This window comes from Salmo trutta, unplaced genomic scaffold (assembly GCF_901001165.1).
Source record: "Salmo trutta unplaced genomic scaffold, fSalTru1.1, whole genome shotgun sequence".
In the NCBI taxonomy this organism is placed as follows: domain Eukaryota; kingdom Metazoa; phylum Chordata; class Actinopteri; order Salmoniformes; family Salmonidae; genus Salmo; species Salmo trutta.
The window spans coordinates 2,390,970-2,398,469 of NW_021823104.1; the positions used below are offsets into that span (position 1 = coordinate 2,390,970).

The 7,500-nt window shown below is 45.5% G+C and overlaps 1 protein-coding gene across 2 annotated transcripts in view; it reads right to left on the minus strand.

Annotated features, from left to right (window-relative positions):
* LOC115188897 (unconventional myosin-XV) overlaps positions 1-7,500 on the minus strand; it is an 89,893-nt gene that overhangs the window by 11,775 nt on the left and 70,618 nt on the right. The window lies entirely within an intron of this gene.

Here is a 7,500-nt window from a genome sequence, read left to right on the forward strand (position 1 = left end):
GTAACTACCAATAGGTTTAACATAGAGCTGCAGTCAGTTCTAGAATGGGTAACTACCAATAGGTTTAACATAGAGCTGCAGTCAGTTATAGAATGGGTAACTACCAATAGGTTTAACATAGAGCTGCAGTCAGTTATAGAATGGGTAACGAGCAATAGGTTTAACATAGAGCTGCAGTCAGTTATAGAATGGGTAACGAGCAATAGGTTTAACATAGAGCTGCAGTCAGTCACTAAACTGCTGTAACCCTAGATAGCAAATTGAGGAGATTAAACTACTGTAACCCTAGATAGCAAGTTGAGGAGATTAAACTACTGTAACCCTAGATAGCAAGATGAGGAGATTAAACTACTGTAACCCTAGATAGCAAGTTGAGGAGATTAAACTGCTGTAACCCTAGATAGCGAGTTGAGGAGATTAAACTGCTGTAACCCTAGATAGCAAGTTGAGGAGATTAAACTGCTGTAACCCTAGATAGCAAGATGAGGAGATTAAACTGCTGTAACCCTAGATAGTAAGATGAGGAGATTAAACTGCTGTAACCCTAGATAGCAAATTGAGGAGATTAAACTGCTGTAACCCTGGATAGCAAACGGTCCTGTTCAAAACATATAGACTCAATGGTTGCTCAAGGTAATAAAATGAAATGGGAAGAGGTCTGTCCATGATAAGGTGTTGCTCTGACTTCTTGACATCTCAGTCGACCAGACAGGTCCTACAGGCCCTAGTTTCATTGCCCCTGGACTACTTCCCAGCTGTGTAGTTTTGTTGCCCCTGGACTACTGCCCAGCTGTGTAGTTTTCGTTGCCCCTGGACTACTGCCCAGCTGTGTAGTTTTCGTTGCCCCTGGACTACTGCCCAGCTGTGTAGTTTTGTTGCCCCTGGACTACTGCCCAGCTGTGTAGTTTTGTTGCCCCTGGACTACTGCCCAGCTGTGTAGTTTTGTTGTCCCTGGACTACTGCCCAGCTGTGTAGTTTTGTTGCCCCTGGACTACTGCCCAGCTGTGTGGTCATGTGTAGTTTTGTTGCCCCTGGACTACTGCCCAGCTGTGTAGTTTCATTGCCCCTGGACTACTGCCCAGCTGTGTGGTCATGTGTAGTTTTCGTTGCCCCTGGACTACTGCCCAGCTGTGTAGTTTTGTTGCCCCTGGACTACTGCCCAGCTGTGTAGTTTTGTTGCCCCTGGACTACTGCCCAGCTGTGTGGTCATGTGTAGTTCCGTTGCCCCTGGACTACTGCCCAGCTGTGTGGTCATGTATAGTTTTGTTGCCCCTGGACTACTGCCCAGCTATGTAGTTTTGTTGCCCCTGGACTACTGCCCAGCTGTGTAGTTTTGTTGCCCCTGGACTACTGCCCAGCTGTGTAGTTTTTGTTGCCCCTGGACTACAGCCCAGCTGTGTAGTTTTTGTTGCCCCTGGACTACTGCCAGCTGTGTAGTTTTTGTTGCCCCTGGACTACTGCCCAGCTGTGTCGTTTTTGTTGCCCCTGGACTACTGCCAGCTGTGTAGTTTTTGTTGCCCTGGACTACAGCCCAGCTGTGTGGTCATGTGCGACAAACAGGTACATAGGTAAATTGCAGTTGGTCCAGAACAAATCAGCACGTATCGTACTTCGATGAACACGGAGGGAAAGCGTCAGTAACATGCATGTCAATCTCTCCTGGCTTTAAAGTTGAGGACAGATCGGCTGCATCGCTATTGGTCTTTCTGAGAGATATCGATGTGTTGAAGGTACCGAACTGTCTGCTCAAGCTGTCGGCCATCTTTACTGCACAAAGGGGACTGTGAAGAGACACCGCCATTTTATATATCTTGTATTGTAATTTATCCTGTATTGTGTATTAGACCTAGGTGTTGTGTATATGTACTGATACAGTTGAAGTCGGAAGTTTACATCCACTTAGGTTGGAGTCACTTAAACTCGTTAAAACTCGTTTTTCAACCACTCCACAAATGTCTTGTTAACAAACTATAGTTTTGGCAAGTCGGTTAGGACATCTACTTTGTGCACGACACAAGTCATTTTTCCAACAATTGTTTACAGACAGATTATTTCACTTATAATTCACTGTATTACAATTCCAGTGGGTCAGAAGTTTACATACACTAAGTTGACTGTGCCTTTAAACAGCTTGGAAAATTCTAGAAAACGATGACAGGGCTTTAGAAGCTTCTGATAGGCTAATTGACATAATTTGAGTCAATTGGAGGTGTACCTGTGGATGTATTTCAAGGCCTACCTTCAAACTCATTGCCACTTTGCTTGACATCATTGGAAAATCAAAAGAAATCAGCCAAGACCTCAGAAAAATATTGTAGATCTCCACAAGTCTGGTTCATCCTTGGGAGCAATTTCCAAACGCCTGAAGGTACCACGTTCATCTGTACAAACAATAGTACGCAAGTATAAACACCATGGGACCACGCAACCGTCATACCGCTCAGGAAGGAGACACATTCTGTCTCCTAGAGATGGACGTACTTTGGTGCGAAAACTGCAAATCAATCCCAGAACAACAGCAAAGGACCTTGTGAAGATGCTGGAGGAAACAGGTACAAAAGTATCTGTATCCACAGTAAAACGAGTCCTATATCGACATAACCTGAAAGGCCGCTCAGCAACGAAGAAGCTACTTGTACTTGGCTAAGGTGTATGTAAACTTCCGACTTCAACTGTATGTAGGCTATGTGAGACATGTAAAATGTATGTATTTCAGTCCATGACTAATAAAGTTCTGTACTGTGTTTCTTGTGGACCGAAGGAAGAGAAGCTGATACTAAAGGGGATCCTAGTAAATACCAGAACCAATACCAGAACCAATACCAGAACCAATTTATCGTCCTCCCAGCTACCATATCTGGTTCCATGGAAGATGTGGGAATGTAGGTTTTTGGTTTCCCATCGGTTCTGGGAACAGAAATGCTAGGTTATTTGAAGGTAATTAAATAACATTCTGAGAAAGGAAGCGAACGTTTTTCCTGTTCTGGGAACGTTCATTGTTGCGTTGCAGGGAGGTTCTGAGAACGTTTTACTACGGTTCCCTGAAGGTTTTCCTGGGAGGTTTTATTAACGTTCTGAGAACGTTTTACTACGGTTCCCTGAAGGTTTTCCTGGGAGGTTTTATTAACGTTCTGAGAACGTTTTACTATGGTTCCCTGAAGGTTTTCCTGGGAGGTTCTGAGAACGTTTTACTATGGTTCCCTGAAGGTTTTCCTGGGAGGTTCTGAGAACGTTTTACTACGGTTCCCTGAAGGTTTTCCTGGGAGGTTTTATTAACGTTCTGAGAACGTTTTACTATGGTTCCCTGAAGGTTTTCCTGGGAGGTTTTATTAACGTTCTGAGAACGTTTTACTATGGTTCCCTGAAGGTTTTCCTGGGAGGTTCTGAGAACGTTTTACTATGGTTCCCTGAAGGTTTTCCTGGGAGGTTTTATTAACGTTCTGAGAACAGAAATTATAGGTTATTTGAAGGTAATTAAATAACATTCTGAGAACATGTTTCATTATGACTTTTAATAACACTGCTATCTTAGTTTGGCTTAACTGTCTATAATGCATAATAGAGTTGTTATACCTGGTTATAATGCATCATCATTATTACGGAGCTAACCAGCTAGCCAGCTGAAGAGTTCCGTCAGCCACTCGTGGGCTATTCCTGAGCTAGCCAGCTGAAGTGTCTCCTGGGCTACAACTCACCTATCCTGACCCGTTTTACTGCCGATGCGGAGCCCCATCGGGTCTTCACGACTGGACCACCAACGTTATCTGCCCGAGGGAGTTGTCCAACTGGCCCCTCCGTCGCGACGTAACCTGATCGCCCATCTGTGGCCGGCTAATCGTTAGCTGTCTTTTCGGCTGCGATCTGAATAGGTCTATCGGACACTTTTCTTGGGCCACTATAACTAACTATTTTGCCAACTTGGACAGGTCCCCCCTTCCACACGGAACCCCACTAACCCACAGACGGAAACGCACGAGGTGGCTAAAAACAGACCTCCCTCCCATCTTCCACCAGCTTGCTACCTATGGCCCGGCTAGCTGTCTGAATCTCACTGGACCCTCTGATCACTCGGCTAAGCATGCCTCTCCTTAATGTCAATATGCCTTGTCCATTGCTGTTCTGGTTAGTGTTTATTGGCTTATTTCACTGTAGAGCCTCTAGCCCTGCTCATTATACCTTATCCAACCTCTCAGTTCCTCCACCCACACATGCTATGACATCTTCTGGTTTCAATGATGTTTCTAGAGACAATATCTCTCTCATAATCACTAAATGCCTAGGTTTACCTCCTTTGTACTCACATCCCACCATACCTTTGTCTGTACATTATACCTTGAAGCTATTTTATTGCCCCCAGAAACCTGCTCCTTTTTCTCTCTATTCTGGACGTCACAGACGACCAATTCTTATAGCTTTTAGCCGTACCCTCATACTTATTCTTCTCTGCTCCTCTGGGGATGTAGAGGTGAATCCAGGCCCTGCAGTGCCTGGCTCCACTCCTACTCCCCAGGCGCTCTCTTTTGATGACTTCTGTAACCGTAATAGCCTTGGTTTCATGCATGTTAACATTAGAAGCCTCCTCCCTAAGTTTGCTTTATTCACTGCTTTAGCACACTCTGCCAACCCGGATGTCCTAGCTGTGTCTGAATCTTGGCTTAGGAAGTCCACCAAAAACTGTGAAATCTTCATCCCTAACTACAACGTTTTCAGACAAGATAGAACGACCAAAGGGGGCGGTGTTGCAATCTACTGCAGAGATAGCCTGCAGTGTTCTGTCCTGCTATCCAGGTCTGTACCCAAACAATTTGAACTTCTACTTTTAAAAATCCACCTCTCCAAAAACAAGTCTCTCACCGTTGCCGCCTGCTATAGACCCCCCTCGGCCCCTAGCTGTGCTCTGGACACCATATGTGAACTGATTGCCCCCCATCTATCTTCAGAGCTCGTGCTACTAGGCGACCTAAACTGGGACATGCTTAACACCCCAGCCATTCTACAATCCAAGCTTGATGCCCTCAATCTCACACAAATTATTAATGAACCCACCAGGTACAACCCCAAAGCCGCAAACACTGGCACCCACATAGATATCATCCTAACCAATGTGCCTTCTAATTACACCTCTGCTGTTTTCAACCAAGATCTCAGCGATCACTGCCTCATTGCCTGCACCCGTAATGGGTCAGCGGTCAAACGACCTCCACTCATCACTGTCAAACGCTCCCTGAAACATTTCAACGAGCAAGCCTTTCTAATCGACCTGGCCCTGGTATCCTGGAAGGATATTGACCTCATCCCGTCAGTAGAGGATGCCTGGTTATTTTTTTAAAATGCCTTCCTCTCCATCTTAAATAAGCATGCCCCTTTCAAGAAATTTAGAACCAGGAACAGATATAGCCCTTGGTTCTCCCCAGACCTGACTGCCCTTAACCAACACAAAAATATCCTGTGGCGTTCTGCATTAGCATCGAACTGCCCCCGCGATATGCAACTTTTTAGGGAAGTTAGAAACCAATACACACAGGCAGTTAGAAACGCCAAGGCTAGCTTTTTCAAACTTCGTGCAACTCCAACTCTAAAAAGTTCTGGGACATTGTAAAGTCCATGGAGAATAAGAACACCTCCTCCAAACTGCCCACTGCACTGAGGATAGGAAACTCTGTCACCACCGATAAGCCCACTATAATTGAGAATTTCAATAAGCATTTTTCTACGGCTGGCCATGCTTTCCACCTAACTACCCCTACTGCATTCAACAGCACTGCACACAGCTACTCGCCCAAGCCTCCCCCATTTCTCCTTCTCCCAAATCCATTCAGCTGATGTTCTGAAAGAGCTGCAAAATCTGGACCCCTACAAATCAGCTGGGCTTGACAATCTGGACCCTTTCTTTCTAAAATTATCTGCCGAAATAATTGCAACCCCTATTACTAGCCTCTTCAACCTCTCTTTCGTGTCGTCTGAGATTCCCATAGATTGGAAAGCAGCTGCTGTCATCCCCCTCTTCAAAGGAGGTGACACTCTTGACCCAAATTGCTACAGACCTATATCCATCCTACCCTGCCTTTCTAAGGTCTTCGAAAGCCAAGTCAACAAACAGATTACCGACTATTTCGAATCCCACCGCACCCTCTCCGCTATGCAATCTGGTTTCAGAGCTGGTCATGGGTGCACCTCAGCCACGCTCAAGGTCCTAAATGACATCGTAACCGCCATCGATAAGAAACAATACTGTGCTGCCGTATTCATTGACCTGGCCAAAGCTTTTGACTCTGTTAATCACCACATCCTCATCGGCAGACTTAGTAGCCTTGGTTTCTCAAACGATTGCGTCGCCTGGTTCACCAACTACTTCTCTGACAGAGTTCAGTGTGTCAAATCGGAGGGCCTACTGCCTGGACCTCTGGCAGTCTCTATGGGGGTACCACAGGGTTCAATTCTTGGGCCAACTCTTTTCTCTGTATACATAAATGATGTCGCTCTTGCTGCTGGTGAATCTCTGATCCACCTCTACGCAGACGACACCATTCTGTATACTTCTGGCCCTTCTTTGGAAACTGTGTTAACAACCCTCCAGACGAGCTTCAATGCCATTCAACTCTCCTTCCGTGGTCTCCAACTGCTCCTAAACACAAGTAAAACTAAATGCATGCTCTTCAACCGATCGCTGCCTGCACCTGCCCGCCTGTCCAGCATAACTTCTCTGGACGGTTCTAACTTAGAATTTGTGGACAACTACAAATACCTAGGTGTCTGGTTAGACTGTAAACTCTCCTTCCAGACTCACATCAATCATCTCCAATCCAAAGTGAAATCTAGAATTGGCTTCCTATTTCGCAACAAAGCATCCTTCACTCATGCTGCCAAACATACCCTCGTAAAACTGACCATCCTACCAATCCTCGACTTCGGCGATGTCATTTACAAAATAGCCTCCAATACCCTACTCAACAAGCTGGATGCAGTCTATCACAGTGCCATCCGTTTTGTCACCAAAGCCCCATATACAACCCACCACTGCGACCTGTATGCTCTCGTTGGCTGGCCTTCACTTCATAATCGTCGCCATCTACAAGACCCTGCTAGGTAAAGTCCCCCCTTATCTCCGCTCACTGGTCACCATAGCAGCACCCACCTGTAGCACGCGCTCCAGCTGGTATATCTCTCTGGTCACCCCTAAAGCCAACTCCTCCTTTGGTCGTCTCTCCTTCCAGTTCTCTGCTGCCAATGACTGGAACGAACTACAAAAATCTCTGAAACTGGAAACACTTATCTCCCTCACTAGCTTTAAGCACCAGCTATCAGAGCAGCTCACAGATCACTGCACCTGTACATAGCCCATCTATAATTTAGCCCAAACTACTACCTCTTCCCCTACTGTATTTATTTATTTTGCTCTTTTGCACCATATTATTTAGATTTGAACTTTGAACTCTCTTCAAAATACAAATCTACCATTCCAGTGTTTTTCTTGCTATACTTTATTTACTTTGCCACCAT